This window comes from Vipera ursinii (assembly GCF_947247035.1).
Source record: "Vipera ursinii genome assembly, chromosome: 6".
NCBI classification, from domain to species: Eukaryota; Metazoa; Chordata; class Lepidosauria; order Squamata; family Viperidae; genus Vipera; species Vipera ursinii.
Genome location: NC_139515.1, coordinates 23,193,614 through 23,212,463, shown reverse-complemented (window position 1 = coordinate 23,212,463; position 18,850 = coordinate 23,193,614). Strand labels below are relative to the sequence as shown.

At 41.9% G+C, this 18,850-nt stretch overlaps 1 long non-coding RNA gene across 1 annotated transcript; it reads left to right on the top strand.

Moving 5' to 3' along the window:
* Positions 1-18,766, top strand: LOC310642801. The gene is made up of 4 exons (XR_014492962.1): positions 1-45; positions 387-487; positions 18,436-18,498; positions 18,572-18,766. It is a non-coding gene; the product is annotated as an uncharacterized lncRNA (long non-coding RNA).
* The last annotated feature ends 84 nt before the right edge of the window (positions 18,767-18,850 follow it).

Sequence of the window (18,850 nt, the reverse complement as noted above, 5' to 3'; positions counted from 1 at the left end):
GAAATAACGTGTCCCAACCAAGCAAGATAATTTGAACTGGATTTAGTGAGTATTTGGGGCTGATCTTGTTCAAATTAACCTAACTTATAGTTAGAATGCTAGGTAACTTCCACTTGTTGCTCTATTGCACTGATTAAGGTTACACAAGTACCATGTGGCTGCATGAAGAAGTTTTGCTCCTTATTCTTTGTCCTCTGTTGTTAAGATGATGCAGGTTTCAGAATGTTTGTCTGCCAACAGAAGCAAACTTTAAAGAAAATTGTCCACCTTTGTTTTATATGGGCAATCTTCTTTAAACATTGCCCATATACAGTACATATATTTTTATATTTATATTTACATTCTATATCTTTATTGCTCTTACATTTTCCTTCTTCCTCCTCCAGTAGTGGAACTGATGTGAGAACTCCTAAACAAAATTATTGTACTGTTTAGCAAAACCATTTAAGTATGGGGAAAGAAACTTCAACTTCCACCTTGGATCAAGGTAATATAAGAGCCAGTTTGGTGTAGTGATTAAGGAAGGGGTGTCAAGCCTGATTGTATTGCGGGCCATATCATGACATACTGGGATGGGTTTTTTGCCTTTGCGGGGCCGGAGTTGACATGGTCTGCATGGGCCGCATCCAGCCTGTGGGCCACATGTTTGACATGCCTTGATTTAAGGCATCATGAATCAAGGCAAATATAGTGACCTAGGATAATGCTGCAGGAACCAATCTGGACCAGTCACCAGGACCAAAGGTTTAATCTTCCGAGCTTTCGGACTCATGCTGGAACCCATTCTCGGGGAACTTCTCTCTGCCGGAATGTGTGCTTTGGGCTGTTCGATGCATAGTATTTACACAGTACCTGATTGGGTCTGATTTCTTATTTGTTGATTTGAGTATTGAGCTATTAAGTTGCTGGCTGTTGTTTCCTTGTGCTGCCAAGTCCTCAGCTCCTAAGTACCTGATAAGCTGGTGGTAAATCAACATTCTGGTTGACTGACAAGGAGCCCGTTTCTCAGGCTTCAATCATTTCCCTCACTATCTTTGTACCTGCTCAGCCAAGGCATCCGGCTAGAAAAGGTATCAGGTTAGAAACCAGGAGACCGTAAGCTGTAGTCCCACCTTAGGCACAAAGCCAGCTGGGTCACCTTGGGTCAGCCAGATTCTCTCAACTCTAGGAAGTAGGCAATGGCAAGCAACTTCTGAGAAACTTTGCCAAGAAAACTGGATGAATCGTCCTGGCAGTCTCCAGGAATCAGACACAACTGAACAGAAGAAGAAAAAAGTAAGAAAGAGACTGGTTTCCTTAAAAACCATGTAATGAGATTGTAGTTGCATGATTTGAATTGCAATTTTTTTGACTTACATTTTTTATCAGTAAGTATATACATTGCATTTTCTTTTGCTTTGCCAGAAATCAAACCCAAAGGCTAAGGGAGGTTACAGAAAATTAGATACTATTTGCTCAGCTTGGTGAGATTCTATATGTGCCTGATAGTTCAGTTTACCTTGTTTGGTGTATATTGCCAATAGAGCCATAGCAACAGCAACCACAAAACAATCTCATTTTCTTGCAAGTGTTATCTGCAAGGTATGGTAAAATAGGTCACAATGGTAGCCATGACAATAGGACCCACATTAAAAGAAATGGGAAGAGCTTTGATCTCACCACCATGGATGCTTTCTTGACTTTTCTGCAGACACCACTAGTCCCTGCATTTGGACACAAAGTTTTGCCTTTGGCTATTTCACTGATAGGAGAATGCAGCACCTTCAAAATTTCTCCCTGAATATAAATATTTTTAGTAACCTTACAAAAATGATTATGCATGTATCCCAAAAGAAAAATTGCATACCAAGTCTAAACTTGAAGTAACTTGCATTAGTGCCAAAGGTAAACCTGAAATAAAGATAAACCTCACTTACTGAAGAGTCTTAAAATAATTATATTTACTTATAACTTGAATATTCCTTTGGATACAAATTCTGTTTTTTTTAAAAAAAAAACACACATTGAGAGGTGATCCAGGTTTCAGAGAGCTTGAATACCTTCCAACATTAAATCTTTAAAGAGGATTGCCTGTATAAATATACTGAAAGTAATGTTAAAGTTGGACTCGTACAGAAAGTCTTTTTTTAAAAAAAAACTAAGATGAATTTTGGTTAGGTAATAAATTTCATGCTGGCAAATGTGCAATGTGGTTTCTGCATGTTCACCATTATATGGTTATCCTATGCTGTACTTCACTGCGTTTCATGTTTCTCAGATGTCGCTATTTTTAAAACATCATTTCAGTGCTGTATTTTTATGGGCAGATTTTATGTAAACTTATCACTGTAACATGCAAATCAACCTAATATGAATACGGACCATAGATGTTTAAAAGTGATATCCAAATTGTAATTAGGCAATAGTAAATATATATATAAAATAAATATTGATACACTGTATGATACATTTCCTCGATGCATATTTTTTAAATAGACATGTGACAATAGATCAGTGAAAACATCATACAGGTAGTCCTCGACCTACGACTGTAATTGAGCCCAAAATTTCTGTTGCTAAGTGAGACATTTGTTGAATTAGTTTACGAGTCCCATTTATGATCTTTCTTGCCACATTGTTATGTGAATAATTGCAGTTTCTAAGTTAGTCACGTGGTTATTAAGTGAACCTGGCTTTCCCATTGACTTTGCTCATCAGAAAGTCAGAAAAGGAGATCACATGACCCCAGGACACTGCAACTGTCATAAATATGAGTCAGTTACCAAGCTTCCAAATTTTGATCATGTGCAAGGGGAATGCTGCAATGGTCATAAGTGTGAAAAGTGTGAAGTCACTTTTTTCACTGTTGTAACGTCAGTCACTAAATGAACTGTTGTAAGTTGAGGACTACCTGTATTCTCTTGCATATTGAGCTGTCTGTTTTTTTTTAGCATGCAGAGTATCTTGATGAAGAGATACATCCTAAACATGCTGTGAAACAATAAGATCAAGCTGATTGTATTGGATCTTTTGGGGGATAATGGACAGCATATACATTCATATTCATGTATCAGGATATTTTCAGAGGGCACCAAAGTCTTCACTCAATCTCATTCAATGATTATGAACATCTGTAAAGGGCACCTCAAAATTTTTGACCAATAATATTCATCCCCAACATGTTGTATTGTCCTTCATAGGATTGTTTATCTATGGCTCAGAGGTTATCCAGTTATTTGGCCTCTGGTATCACTACTTTGCGTACTCTCCCTCCCCCGGTATCATAATATGCTACTGAAAACATTAGAATATCATCAGAAATAAAATAAATTTAACAAATTTAGAGCATATAGACAAGCATCTGTCCAAAGATCTCTGTGACAATTGTTATTAATTTAATGGTTCACCTTAGCTTTGATATTGATATTTATTCAAAGACCAGATAGTCTTTGAGTATCAAATCTAAAGATTATTAATAGTACAATTCTGTAACAATTTCTTGTTCTCATATAAAGGTTTAAGAAATAAACAATGTAGGGAAATTATTTTCAAGTATCTGATCTCAATTTTGTTACATGAAATACTTCAAATAAAGAGACATAACCATCATCATAATCTGTTCAGCTTGCCATAAACCATTGGAAAAGCCAATATAATAACAACAACAACAACAACAACAACAACAACAAAGTTGGAAGGACCTTGGAGGTTATCTAATCCAATCCCCCGCTCAGGTAGGAAACCCTTTACCATTTCAGACAAATGGCTGTCCAGAGTTTTCTTTAAAACTTCCCGTGTTGGAGCATTCACAGCTTCTGGAGGCAGGTTGTTCCACTGATTAATTGTTCTGTCAGGAAGTTTCTCCTTAGTTCTAGGTTGCTTCTTGGTTAGTTTGATAATTTCCATCTGTTGCTTCTTGTCCTGCCTTCAGGTGCTTAGGAGAATAGCTTGCCTCCCTCTTCTTTGTGGCAACCCCTGAGATATTGGAACACTGCTATCATGTCACTTCTAGTCCTTCTCTTCATTAACCAAGACATACTTAATTCTAGTAACCGTTCCTTGTATGTTTTAGCCTCCAGTCACCTAATCATCTTTGTTGCTCTTCTCTGTACTCTTTCCAGAGTCTCAAAATCTTTTTTACATCGTGGTGACCAAAACTGGATGCAGTATTCCAAATGTGGCCTTACCAAGGCATTGTAAAGTGGTATTGACACTTCATGTGATCTTGATTCTATCCCTCTGTTAATGCAGCCTAGCACTGTGTTGGCTTTTTTGCCAGCTGCAGCACACTGCTGGCTTGTATTTAAGTGATTGTCCACTAGGACTCTGAGATCCTTCTTACAGTTACTACTACTGAGCAAGGTACTACCTATACTATACCTGTGCATTTGTTTTTTCTTGCCTAAATGTAGCACGTTACTTTTTTCACAATTGAATTTCATTTTGTTAGATAGTGCCCAGTGTTCAAGTCTGTCAAGATTCTTCTGTATCTTTTGGAGTGTTGGCTATTCCTGCCAGCTTGTTGTCATCTGCAAACTTGATGAGTTCCCCATCTATCCCCTCAACCAAATCATTGATGAAGATGTTGAAGAGCACTGGCCCCAGAACAGAGCCCTGGGGCACCCCACTACACACTTCCCTCCATGTAGATACAGTTCCATTGAGGACCACACGCTGAGTACAGCCGGGCAGCCAGCTATGAATCCATCTGGTGGTGATGCTGTCTAACCCATATTTTTCTATTGTATCCAGTAGTAGGTTGTGATCTACTTATTCAAATGTGTATGAGACTAAAGAATAGCAACACAACATTCGTACTATGAGTGGGTTCAAATACTTCATTATGGTTTTGTTTTAATCATATTTTATTTAACAAGTCAAAATTCAAATATGTCAAAGTGATACCATGATTTATAATTCACTATGCTGTTTCACACATTGGCTAAGCAAAATTTACATACATATTTCATGGAATAAGTCCACAACAGTATGAAAAAGGATTGATGAATTACCCTTTGAGTCCTCAAATGGGAAATGGACAGTAAAATGCATTGCAATAATCCACTTATGATATAACAAGGAAAGGGTATGGTTGAGGCACAACACAAAGCTATACAAAAGTAGTCCTAGCCATGGTTGTCACCTGTTCCTTAAACAGGAGGACTCCCAAATTCCACCCAGTTTTCATTTAAGATAGTGTCATCCCATCCAGAAGAGCTGGATGGTCGATAAAACCCAGAACCCCTCAGTTTTGCTAAGGCTGAAAGGAAATCTGTTTCTCCCATTCAAAACCCTCACATACTCCAGACACCAAGACAGAACTTGGTCAGATCAGGAAAGTTGGAAAACTGAGTATCACCAGCATACTGATGATACTGTAACTCCTTTCATGCTATCAGATTACCTTACTAGCAGTTTCATTTAATGTTAAGTTGGAAAGCAGCAAGTGTTGAGCCCTAAGGGACCTGGCAAAACAAGTCTGCAGGCTAGGCTTCTCCCACCTTTTAAAATCCTATCCTCCATTCTAAAATAGGAGGAACATATATCAGCACTCCTTAAATTGGATAACAACAAGAACAACAAAAACAACAACAATAATAGTTGGAAGTAACCTTGAAGATCATCTAGTCCAATCCCCTGCTCAGGCAGGAAACCTATAACATTTCAGACAAATGGTTGTCCAATCTCTTCTTTAAAACTTACAATGTTGGAGCATTCACAACTTCTAAAGGCAGGTTGTCCCACTGATTAATTGTTCTAACTGTCAGGAAATTTCTCCTTAGTTCTAGGTTGCTTTTTGGTTAGTTTGGTTAGTTTCCATCCTTTGCTTCTTGTCCTGCCTTCAGGTGCTTTGGAGAATAGCTTGACTCCCTCTTCTTTGTGGCAGCCCCTGAGATATTGGAACACTGATATCATGTTACCCCTCACCCTTCTCTTCATTAAACTACACATACCCAATTCTAGCAACCGTTCTTTATATGTTTTAGCCTCCAGTCCCCCAATCATCTTTGTTGCTCTTCTCTGTACTCTTTCTAGAGTCTCAACATCTTTTTTACATCGTGGTGACCAAAACTGGATGCAGAATTCCAAATGTGGCCTTACCAAGGCAATATAAATTGGTATTAACACTTCATGTGATCTTGATTCTATCCCTTAATGCAGCCTAGAACTGTGTAGGTTTTTTGGCAGCTGCAACACACTGCTGGCTCATATTTAAGTGATTGTCCACTAGGACTCCAAGATCCCTCTCACAGTTACTACTGTTGAGCAAGGTACCACCTAATATACCTGTGCATTTGGTTTTTCTTGCCTAAATGTAGAACTTTACTGTTTTCGCCATTGAATTTCATTTTGTTAGATAATGCCCAATGTTCAAGTTTGTCATTTCACTTTGTACAATTGAAATATGTCAATTGTCCAAATGCTGCTTCAAAAAATATATTTCCCTGCTTGAGTCAGGTACATGAAGCTCCACCTTCACCTATTGTTGTGTCTGTAGAGTAATTAAAGGGGCCTTCTAGAAGCGGGAAGCTCTGAGTGCAATTATTGGCCGATGCAATTTAGGTGGGAGTTTCCGGGCTGGGGATTGGCCCACTGTTTGAATGTAGCTGACTATATAAGGGGGAGTTAAACGGTTAATTGGCAGTTGACTTATGCTTGTGTTAATAAAAGTTCTTGCAGTAAACCTCACGGTGTGGTCGTCTATTAGAACCTAACAATTGGCGACGAAGGTGGGATAGACGACAGATCGGTGAAGGAACGGCGAATTTAGCCGCGCGCAAGGCGGAAAATTCAAACGCAGTCAACCGAAGTTCAACGCTGCCAAAAAATTTTTTCTTCCTAATGGCACAAGTCGGCTCATTGAAAGAATTCGACCCGCGGTTTCCAGAAGACTGGGAAGAATATGTAGGCCAGGTCGAAGGGTTCCTGTTAGTATACGGCATTACGGACGACAGGAAGAAAGCCGCGGCTTTGCTGACTATTAGTGGGACGCCGGTGTATCGGATTGCCGTCGGCCTGTGTCAACCGTTGCCAGTCTCTAGCGTCTCGTATGCAGACTTGTTGGCTAAACTGAAGGTACACTTCACGCCAAAAAGGTCTGAATTATTCTGGAGACGGATTTTTGAAAAAAGGAATCAAAGACCTGGCGAATCAATTACACAGTTCGTGGCAGCGGTTAGAGAGGCGGCTTTGAGGTGCAAATATGACAACCTCGAGATCCGGATCCGAGATCGAGTGGTGCTCGGTTTGCGGGACGAGAATCTACAAAATCGAATCATCGCCAAACCCACGGGAGATCTACAGGAAGTCCTTGATGAACTATTGACTTACGAATCAACAGGAACGCGAGACCCCCCCGAAACAGCATGGGCTCTGCAGCCGAAATCAATTTAGAAAGCCATGTGGACAGCGGGGAGGTGGACCAGCAATGGGAGTCAGACATAGCTGAGATCTCCAGACGATTCGGCAAGATGGCAGCCAGACCACCGCGGACCGAAGCTCCTGACCAGGCCCGAAGACCACAACCACAAGCAGCGCAAAGAGTGCCACGAGACAGCCTGCCCAGATCCAGAGACCAAGACACCAGATGCGGTAGCTGTGGGGGCAACCACCCCAGATCAACCTGCAGATTCCGCACAGCGAAATGCAGATCGTGTGGAAAGACCGGCCACATACAGGCCATTTGCCGCAACCGGACACGAGACAACCGAATCCACGAACTGGACGTCTGGGCCGAAGGTAAGGTAACCCCCCGGGTGCATGGCATAGAGACCCTTAGACCTAGGGCACAACAATCCAACCGCGGGGAGGGGGCGAGAGTCAACCACATAGGACAACATAAAATAAATCACGTACTGAGGCCTAAATTAAAAATCGTAGTCCAATTGCAAGGAATACCCTGCAAAATGGAGGTAGACTCAGGGGCCTCAGTATCAATAATTTCATTCGAAACCCTGAAGTACATTGAACGGGAAAGCGGTCACAAAATTCCGCTTAAACCGACAGGAATACAGCTAGCCGATTTCCAAAAATCCCCCATAAGCATTAAGGGAAAAATCTCCATTAGAGTTAGTTATAAAGGGTTCAATGGTTCACTGGACCTGTTAGTGACCGAAGGCCAAAGGACCAGTTTAGTAGGCCTTAATTGGTTCCCTGCTTTAGGAATTTGGGTAGGGGGAATAAATACAATTCAGAGTAAGACCCTCAAATCCGTTTGTGATGAATTCGCAGACGTATTTGATGGTTCTTTAGGTAAATATAAAGGCCCCCCCCATTAATTTTAATTTGGACCCCGCTGTAAAACCGATTATATTGAAGGCCCGGAGAGTACCTTTTGCCCTTAAACAAAAAATCGAGGCCGAGCTTGATAAGCTTGTAGGCCAAGGTGTACTCGAACCGGTCGAGGGAGGCCTGTGGGAGACACCAATCGTCACACCCCTTAAACCTAATGGGGATGTGAGGATTTGTGCCGATTATAAGGCCACTCTAAATTTAGGAATGAAAAAACACGCTTACCCGGTCCCGACGGTGAAGCAGGTCCTCGCGACGATCCAGGACGGCGCCATCTTTGCCAAGCTCGACTTGGCGCAGGCGTATTTACAGCTTACCGTGTCTAAGGAAGCCGCCAAGGCCCAAACAATTGTAACCCACAAGGGGGCGTTTCGAGTTCACAGGCTTCAATTTGGAATTGCAGCAGCTCCAGGCATCTTTCAAGAGGTGATGGAGAGGACCTTAAAGGGCATACCTGGTGTATGCCCTTACTTTGATGATGTCCTGATTGCTGGAAAAACTGAAGAAATACTAGTTGACCGTTTGGAACAGGTACTGGGGAAATTTAGAGCTGCAGGTCTTAAATTAAAAAGGGAAAAATGTTTTATAGGAGTTAAATCAACAGAATTTTTAGGGTTTAGAATTGATGAGATGGGCATTCACCCAACAACTGAAAAAATTAAAGCAATTAAATTGGCACCTGAACCAAAGAACAAGGCTGAATTACAAGCCTTTTTAGGATTGGTCAACTTTTATCATACATTTTTGCCACATAAGGCTGCTATAGCTGAACCATTACATAGACTCTTAGAAAAGAAAACCCCTTGGCAATGGCAGGAAAAACATAGAGCCAGTTTTCAAACTTTAAAGGACATTTTGTCCAGCCATTCCACTGTTACACACTTTATCGAAAATAAGCCAATCTATTTAGCGTGTGATGCTTCACCCTATGGTGTGGGCGCTGTCATTAGCCATATGGATGACAAGGGCCAACAAAAGCCAATTGCTTATTATTCAAGAACACTTACAAAAGCCGAAAGAAATTATGCCCAAATTGACAGGGAAGCTTTAGCAATAGTGGCAGGTGTAAAGTTCCATGATTACCTTTATGGTAGGAACTTTACCATTTACACTGACCACAAACCCTTATTGGGACTGTTCACCACGGATAAGCAGACACCACAGATCATGTCCCCTAGGATGCTTAGGTGGTCCATATTCCTCTCAGCATATTCGTTCTCCCTAAAACATAGACCGGGCAAGGAAATGGGCCATGCAGATGCCTTAAGCAGGTTGCCACTAACGGACACTGAGAGGGATCCTGCTCCAGTAGGCCAGATTTTCTCATTACAGGAAATATCTGAGTGCCCATTAACTGCAAGGGACATTGCTATAGCCACTAAGAAAGATCTAACACTTAACAGAATTTTAGCATGGGTTCAAGGGGGATGGCCCAATAAAAATCCAGACCCCAAATTCACACCTTATTTTAGGAGGAAAGATGAATTATCATCTCATTTAGGATGTTTGTTGTGGGGCAGCCGAGTGGTGATTCCGGGGATCCATAGGAAGTCAGTATTAGCCGAATTACATGATAGTCACCCAGGAATAGTACGCATGAAGGCTCTTGCTAGAAGCCATTTGTGGTGGCCTGGGTTAGACACTGCAATTGAAGAGTGCGTAGCGGGTTGTTACCTATGTCAATGTTCTAGGCCAGAACAGGCTCACTCTACCACACACAAATGGGAGGCAGCTAGGAATCCATGGTCACGTATCCATATAGATTTCGCAGGCCCATTTCAAGGGCTAACATTCCTAGTTGTGGTAGACAGCTTTTCCCGGTGGTTGGAGGTTGTGCCTGTTAAAAATATGTCATCTGCCAAAACAATACAGGTTTTAAGGGGCCTCTTTGCCACCCATGGGTTACCTGACGTGATTGTCTCTGACAATGGGCCCCAATTCACCTCTGCTGAATTTCAGGATTTCCTCAAGGCCAATTGGATTAGGCACACAACTTCGGCACCCTTTCACCCGTCCACCAATGGCTTGGCTGAACGCAACGTCCGAACAACAAAAGACGCACTGAAACGCATCATCCGCGGCAACTGGCAACAGAGATTGGCACAATTCCTTCTGTCACAGCATACTACACCCTGCACAGCCACTGGGAAGAGCCCAGCGGAAATGAGGTGGGGAAGAAGATTAACAACAAAGCTGGACAGACTCCACCCGGACAGACTACCCACAGAAGCTGAGGCAGCTATTCCAACACGGTCCCTCAACATCGGTGACTTAGTGTGGGCCAGGAACTATGGTCCGGGGGACAAATGGGTACCGGGAGTGGTCATTGATGTCATGGGACCATTGTCTTATTCTATTGAGGGGGAAGGGAATAGAGTAATTAAGAGACATATCGACCAATTAAGAAAAAGAGCCCCAGAAATTGAGATTGTAAAAAGTGATGGGGGCCAATACACACAGGCTCAAGATGTCATATTCAATCCTGACCGCCTGAGCTCATCGATTACCAGGGACGGTGTGGGTGGAGTTGAAACACAATCCAGGCTACCAAACGTAGTACCTCAGCTGGACAATGATGACTGGGAGTTGGTTCCAAGGGGTAGCCCAAGTGCATCGCATACGGGTCCAGAACACCAACAAACTCAACAACAACAAACTCAACAACAACAAAACACCAACATTGTGTCATCAGAGCCCTTGGCCCAAACAGCTGGGACAAGTGCCAATAGCCAGACAGCTAACGAAACGATTGCTAACAAAAGTAATAGATACCCTACCAGAGTTCACAAGCCTCCTTCATATCTGAGAGACTATGTTAATAAATAACATTAGTGGGGGGGAAGGGGTGTTGTGTCTGTAGAGTAATTAAAGGGGCCTTCTAGAAGCGGGAAGCTCTGAGTGCAATTATTGGCCGATGCAATTTAGGCGGGAGTTTCCGGGCTGGGGATTGGCCCACTGTTTGAATGTAGCTGACTATATAAGGGGGAGTTAAACGGTTAATTGGCAGTTGACTTATGCTTGTGTTAATAAAAGTTCTTGCAATAAACCTCACGGTGTGGTCGTCTATTAGAACCTAACACCTATTACATATGAGTAATTCTGGTATGTAAACTACACTATACTCTTGCTTTGTTATTATTGTTTAAATCTGTAAACCAGTGTTTTTCAAACTTGGCAACTCTAAGATGTGTGGACCAACTCCCAGAATTTCCTAGTCTACCTGATGTCTGGGTAATTCTGGATGTTGAAGTGCACACCTCTCAAAGATGCCAGGTTTGGGAAACATGGTATAGGCTACATTTTTTACTGTGGAATAGTGGGAGAAGACTACTATCTTTGTTGCTCAGCAATATGTGAAGGCTGATTTAAATTATGCCAAATCAATCTTATTTCATTCTTTGATAAAGTAACTAAATTAATAGACTAATGAAATGCTGTGGACATAATATGCTTAGATTTCAGTAAGGCATTTGACAAAGTAGACCACAATCTGCTGCTTAGTAAGCTAGAAAAAGGTGGAATAGACAACAACACCATCAGATGGATCTGTAGCTGGCTGATAAACCGTACTTAGTTAGTAGTCCTCAATGGTACTACATCCACATGGAGAGATGTAAGCTGTGGGGTACCACAAGGCTCCATCTTAGGCCCAGTACTCTTCAATATCTTCATTAATGACTTAGATGAGGGAATACAAGGGGAACTCATGAAAGTTGCAGATGACATTAAACTGACAGGAATAGCCGACAACCCAGAAGACAAGTTCAGGATCCAAAAAGATCTTGATAAACTTGAACAATGCAGTGGCGTAGCGTGGGTTGTCAGCACCCGGGGCAAGGCAAGTAATTTGCGCCCCCTAACCTGTGGATTTTAGCACTCGAGTCTCTTCCACTAGCTCAGGAATTCTGGGAGTTGAAGTCCATGAGTCATAAAAGAGCCAAGGTTGCCTACCCCTGAGTTAGGTTCAAGGCAAAAAAGGGTCTCTGGAGAAGAGGGAAAATGCTAGTTTAAAACTGAAACAAGGCAACTTTAAGGTGCCTCAGCTGTGATTTAGGATGAGACAAAGAGAGGACATGGCGTTGAAAATGGTTAATGGGGCATGTTTGTTCCACTCTTAGTGGACGTCAGGATAAACCCCACGAGAGAATGACCTTACAACAGATGTGAATAGGCTTGGACTACGTTTGTAGATTGAGTGCATACATCACATGGAGCGATGATGGGCTTCATCAAGATTTATGATCCCACAATTGGCTAGTTTTCTCCATCTTGTCCTAAACCCTGGATACCAACCACGGTTTATGGCTTAGCATGTGGCGTGGGGTTGACCCAACATGTTAGGCGACAAACAATGACTTCCAACTTACAATGCCTCAGCTTCCCAAGGTTATTCCAAAGCCGGAAAAGCCAACCAACCCACCCTGCAGCTTTGCCTGCTTAGGCTGAACCCCAGGAATTCATACTTGCTGCGGCGCCCGACCTATTTTCTGCCCAGACGCTGCTTATCCACGCTACGCCACTGGTCCTAACACACCAAGCAGACAAAGGAGGTCCGATTTACCCCTTCCCCGCGAGGTTAGAAAACTCCGCCACATTCCCTAGAGCAGTGTTTCCCAACCTTAGGAACTTGAAGATGCGTGGAATTCAACTCCCAGAATTCCCCAGCCAGCTGGCTGGGGAATTCTGGGAGTTGAAGTCCACGCATCTTCAAGTTCCTAAGGTTGGGAAACGCTGCCCTAGAGGAAGAAATGTCTGCTTGGGATTCTGCTGCAATTACCGCAGGAGAGCCACCAGCCACGCAAGGCAGGCTCAGGCTGGGGGGGGGCGGGGGCGGGGCGGGACGGAAGCCTTGCCCTATATTCCACAATTAGAACAAGGCGCATTCCGCCAGGCCGCCCCTCCCCCTCCCCGGTTCCCTTCGGAGATCTCTTTTTTTCTCTGTCTCTCTTTTGCGCGCGCCCGCGCACAGCAAAAACCAGCTCAAGGAAGATTTAAGTTTGCCTTCGGGAGACGCAATTCCGAGCAGAAGATACACCCAGGAGCGACGCCCTTTTCAGCCTTCTCGCCGTCTGCGGGCCTCATTCTTTATTATTACCAGGGGTCTTCAAGCTTGGCCCTTTTATGACTTGTGGACTTCAGCTCCCAGGAGACTTGTGGACTTCAGCTCCTCTCAGCCTGGCTGAGGAATTCTGGGAGCTGAAGTCCACAAGTCATAAAAGGGCCAAGTTTGAAGACCCCTGTTTATTACAAACGGCGAGCAGCGCTGGACACTCCGCCAAACAGTTCCGAGGGCTGGTAAACGACGAGGTGTGCTGCAGCCCCCCGCCGCGAGTCTACTGCAAGCCACAATCGAGACCACGTGTCTCTCGGGACAAAGGGGCGGGGTATAATTATTCCTGTTATTAACACAATGTAGTATTAGCATGGTTACGTTATTGTTTGGAAGAGGGGAAAGAGAACAAAACGGCTGTTACAGATACGATTGCATGCTGGGCAGCGCGCGTGCTTTTAGTGTTAATATGGTGTTGCTGTCACGCCAAGCCAACTCTGTGCAGCCCTTGGGGCTCCCTGAGCAGCTCAGTGTGAGCGCGCCCCCCCAGATGTTGCGCCCGGTGCGGCCGGCCCCCCCTGCACCCCCCACGCTACGCCACTAGAACAATGGGCCCTATTCAACAAAATGAATTTTAAAGTTTTACATTTAGGCAGGAAAAAATCAAAGTTAAAAGTGCAGATGAGGTGAGACCTGGCTCAAAAGCAGTAATTGTGGAGTCCTAGTGGACAATCACTTGACTATGAACCAGCAGTTGGTACAGCAGCAGCCAAAAAAACCTAATACAATCTTGGGCTGTATAAACAGAGGCATAGAAAAAAGATCACAGGAAGTATTAGTACTGCTTTATAAAACCCTAGTAAGACCACACCTGGAATACGGCAACCAATTTTGGTCACTGTACTACAAAAAAGATATTGAGACCTTGGAAAAAGTTCAGAGAAGAGCAACTAAGATGATCAAAGGCCTGGAGACTAAAACATATGAAGAACGGCTGCAAGACTTGGGTTTGGCTAGTCTAAAGAAAGAAGAAATGGGTGACATGATAGCAGTATTCCAGTATTTGAAGGGCTGCCACACAGAAGAGGGAGTCAAACTTCTCCAAAGCACCAGAGGGCAAGACAAGAAACAATGATTGGAAACTGACCAAAGAGAGAAGCAACCTAGAATTAAGGAGAAAGTTCCTAACAGTGAGGACAATTAACCAGGGGAACAGCTTGCCTTCAGACATTGTGGGCACTTCATCACTAGAGGCTTTTAAGAAGAGACTAGACAGTCACTTGTCTGACATGGTATAGGTTCTCCTGCTCGAGCAGGGAGCTGGACTAAAAGACCTCCAAGGTCCCTTCCAGCTCTATTCTATTCTAAATTATAGAGGTGGTCCTTGACTTACAGCAATTCGTTTAGTGACTGTTCAAAATTACAACAACTCTGGAAAAAGTAACTTATGACCATTTTTCACACTTATGACCATTGCAGCATCCCCATAACCATCATGATCAAAATTCAGACGCTTGGCAACTGACTCATATTTATGATGGTTGCAGTGACCCGGGGTCATGTGATCCTCTTTTGAGAACTTCTTACAAGCAAAGTCAATGGAGAAGCCAGATTCACTTAACAACCGGGTGAATAACTTAACTGCAATGCTTTACTTAACAACTGTGGCAATAAGGTCGTAAAATGGGGCAAAATTCACTTAACAAATGTTTCACTTAGCAACAGAAATTTTGGGCTCTATTGTAATCATACGTTGTACTGTGAATACCACTTGAATATGTTTTTAGGTGAAGTGCAGTGTGCAAACAACTCTGAATTCTTACATATATTTATCTGGGACTAATCCCCAGTGGATTCTACCAGGGTTATTTCTGAGTGTTGGGCTGCAAGTCAAAATTCTGTATTTGCAAAGATCACTGGTATTACCTGAAATAAAATCCTAAACAATGGTTTTGTTACCCACAAGTATAAACACACACTAGTTTTTTTCCCCACCTGCATGCTGAGAAATGTCTTTAGACCTCACCTGTTTACTTACCTGACTGCATGGAAGAATTTTTCCTTACATGGTGGTGAGAACATTCCCTTCGTTTGTTATTGCATTTTTTTTTCCAATTTTTTTTGTAGGAGTGGAAAAATGTGTGTGTGTGTGTGTTTGTGTGCAAAATAATCTCTTATTCATATTTAACATAAGAGATCATTTCAACATGAGATCAAATAATCAGTAAATAAAAATAAGCTACATCTGTGCCATTTGCAGGGCAGCATATTGGAGCAGACCAACTTACTGAATGCTAATGTTCTTGGAAATATAGCATACTCTGAGCATGGACAATGCAAATAGTTTGCATTTTACTTTCTTGGTGTTCCTTTGACCCATCATGACTTATGCACCAAGATATACTTTTTTAATCAAGCTACCTTTCTGCCATATTCGGTTCACTGAAACCTTCCTGCGTGGCATACTGTCCCCCAGAACTTCCTAAAATTCAAACAAAAGCATGTTTCAAAATCAATTTTTAATACTTTGTTGAGACATCCCAGTTAGCACTTCCATGTAGCTGGTTTCCACACTGCATCTGGAGCATTAGAAAAAAAGAAACATAAAAGATGAAAAAATATGTGACAAAGAGCAAAGTACTATGTTGCTATCAGGATAGCAACATGGCAAATAATATTGACCAATAATTACTTACCGTATATTGGCAAATAATAACTAATATTCGGAATCTGACTGGGCTCTAGCTACATGGCACAGAGTACAATTGGATAATGTAAAAATCAGATGTAAGAGATTGGGATAGGAGGACAATTCATAGTTTACATAGTTAATCAGCACAGAAGTGGGTGTAAATAGATTGAGAATTAATATCTATACCTAATTCCTCCATAATAACTTTAACTGAACTGTAAAATTGTACTGAGCTTTAATTATTTTCTTTTGTGGCTTTTCCAAATTCAATATAAATCATCATATAATATCAGTCATTAGGCTTTTGGTGTTTTTGTCATATATTACCAAAGTCCAACCAACAGAACTGCTATTTAAAAGAAAAATATATAAAAAGCATAAATTTAGAGTTCATTAATATATACACCATCCAATTCCAGAAGGATGGACTTTCATTAAGCATTTTTGTTCCATTTTAAACATCAAAAGCATAATATCATAAATGACCCACTTTAACCATGTGTAACTCTCAACCCACAATTTTTTTTATAAAAAATAGCTATTGATTTGGTTGATTTATCTTTCAATAAAAAGAAAATGACATCCTGTTTTTATTCTCATAGATGGGGGGGGCAACTATAGCAACCTTATGGCCTGTGGTCGTCACCTTCCAGAATTCTGAACCAGCCTGTGATAGATCATCATCTTCACCATCTTAAAAACATCTTTAGAGCGCAGAAAGAATTGTACTAACCATAACATCCTGATGTAATTACAGAACATGCATTGATGGACTCAGCCTATCATAGCTGAATAAAGCTCCATATTTATGTGCAAAATTCTTTCCCTCTGGGCTTTGTTTTTGTAACCTTTTGAAAACAAAGAATTGTGTGCAATAGATCAACTGTTCAGTAGTTATTGGCAGACCTGGATTTATATTCTGTTTCCTCATTCCCCACCAGAAAACATAGAGTTTAAACAACTGGAAGGCACATAGAATGACATGACATGACACGACACAGAAGTTCTTGTATTTGGATTTGCATTTTTTAAAAATCTCTACTTGTACTTCAGTATTGCCTTCATCCAAAGACATCAAGGGAAACATTTAAAAATGTTCCAGAACTTCAGATTCTTGTAACTCAAGGAAATTGTAATCTTTCGTCCTTCATGCTTTACTATAGATAAAACTCAATTTATTTAACATAAATCTTGAAATTATTTCTGTGAATGTATTTATATTTATATATTGTCTGTGAGTGTGTGTGTGTGTGTGTGTGTGTCCCTCTGTAAAGCAGAATGTGTTTTCTTTCTTTAACAACATTTCGCCCCTCGAGAAACATGTTGACAGGGAAGGAAAACATAATTATAGAAATGCCTTAATTATATTGCAGTACAATAATCTTGCTACCAGCTGCTTTTTATGATAGCCTGTTTTATTCTCATTTATACGGGCTTGTGGTACAAACCACTGGCTATACCTCATTAATGATGCCATTATTTCTTAAATGGAAGCAAAAACGTGATATAAAAATATGAAATCAGGAGAAATGAGTATTATACTGAGTGTTTGGAATTGGAGAATGTCATTCTCCCATCTCTCACATATTCCTCTAAACCAGAGGTCCCCAACCTTTTGGGCACCAGGGACCGGTTCCGTTGAGAGAGGTTTTTCTGCGGACCAGAGGGTGTGGCCTGCATTTCCGGATGGGGATTTGCTTGTTTGTGCAGACTGGTTGCTGGCATGCCGCAGACCGGTACTGGTCCATGGACCAGGGGTTGGGGGAACCCCTGCTCTAAACTAAAAAAATCCCTCCCTTTTTTACCCTGTAATCCCTTAGAGTCAGGAGACTGATGGAGCTGAGAGTCGCAGCAGATTTTTTTTCCTTTGCAGAAAGAGCTGCTGCTACTTAGGATTGAACTCTCAGCTTTCCAAATGGGAGGTTGAGTGTCTTCACCACCAGGCCACCACGCCGCTCATTTCATTGTCTTCTACAATTCCATCCCCAAAATGCTCTCTTTCTAAATGTATTATCCTGGTTTTGCTATCATACAGATTTTGGGGTATCCTTCTGAAATAGTGGATATGTCAGGCATTCTCTGTCCATGCAGGCCAAGTACTTCATCTGAACTGTCACCATTCATTGCAGTTTTTCAATGTGCAAGGCTATGGTCCAGCACTGCCCATCAGGAATGAATTTCATTTTTATGAATTGCAGCATTCAGTCAGAAATCTTCATTAAGAACTGATGCTATTTTTGGAGACATCATCATGCATCAATCAAGATAATTTTTCAGACTGCATAGCTTTCAAAAACACAGCACTAAATATAGGGTTACAGACCAAACTTGGAATTAACATTGCCCAAGAACTGAATGGCACGCCTGAATGTTGACAAGGGCAAGTATTTACTTTTTTTTTTTTTACCTTTTTTCTGTCCAGTCTACATTCCGACAAGACAAAGATGCCGGGAGCTTTCAAATGTATTGGCTACTTCTTTAAAAAGTAGGTATTTGTTTCACAATACAATGAACAGAATATAAAAGCCAATACCACAGCCTGATTCTCTCCCGTTCAGGCGCGGTGCCGATACCCGAGGCCGGCTGCGCAACTTGCGCTTCCGACAACCAGCGACGGCGTCCAGCGACGGCGCTTCGCCTCTCGGGAAAGCCTCAAAGCAGAACGCGTCCGCAGGTCTTACTTTTATTATTATGGCCGCGTGTACAGCCAGTCCCAACCAATCAGAGCAATGTTGCATATTCATGAACTCTCTTTAGCCAATGAAACAACGAACAGGGAGCAAAAAAACAAACCTGAAGCCGAAAGAAATAAAGAGAACTTTTCTCACCTTCGAGCT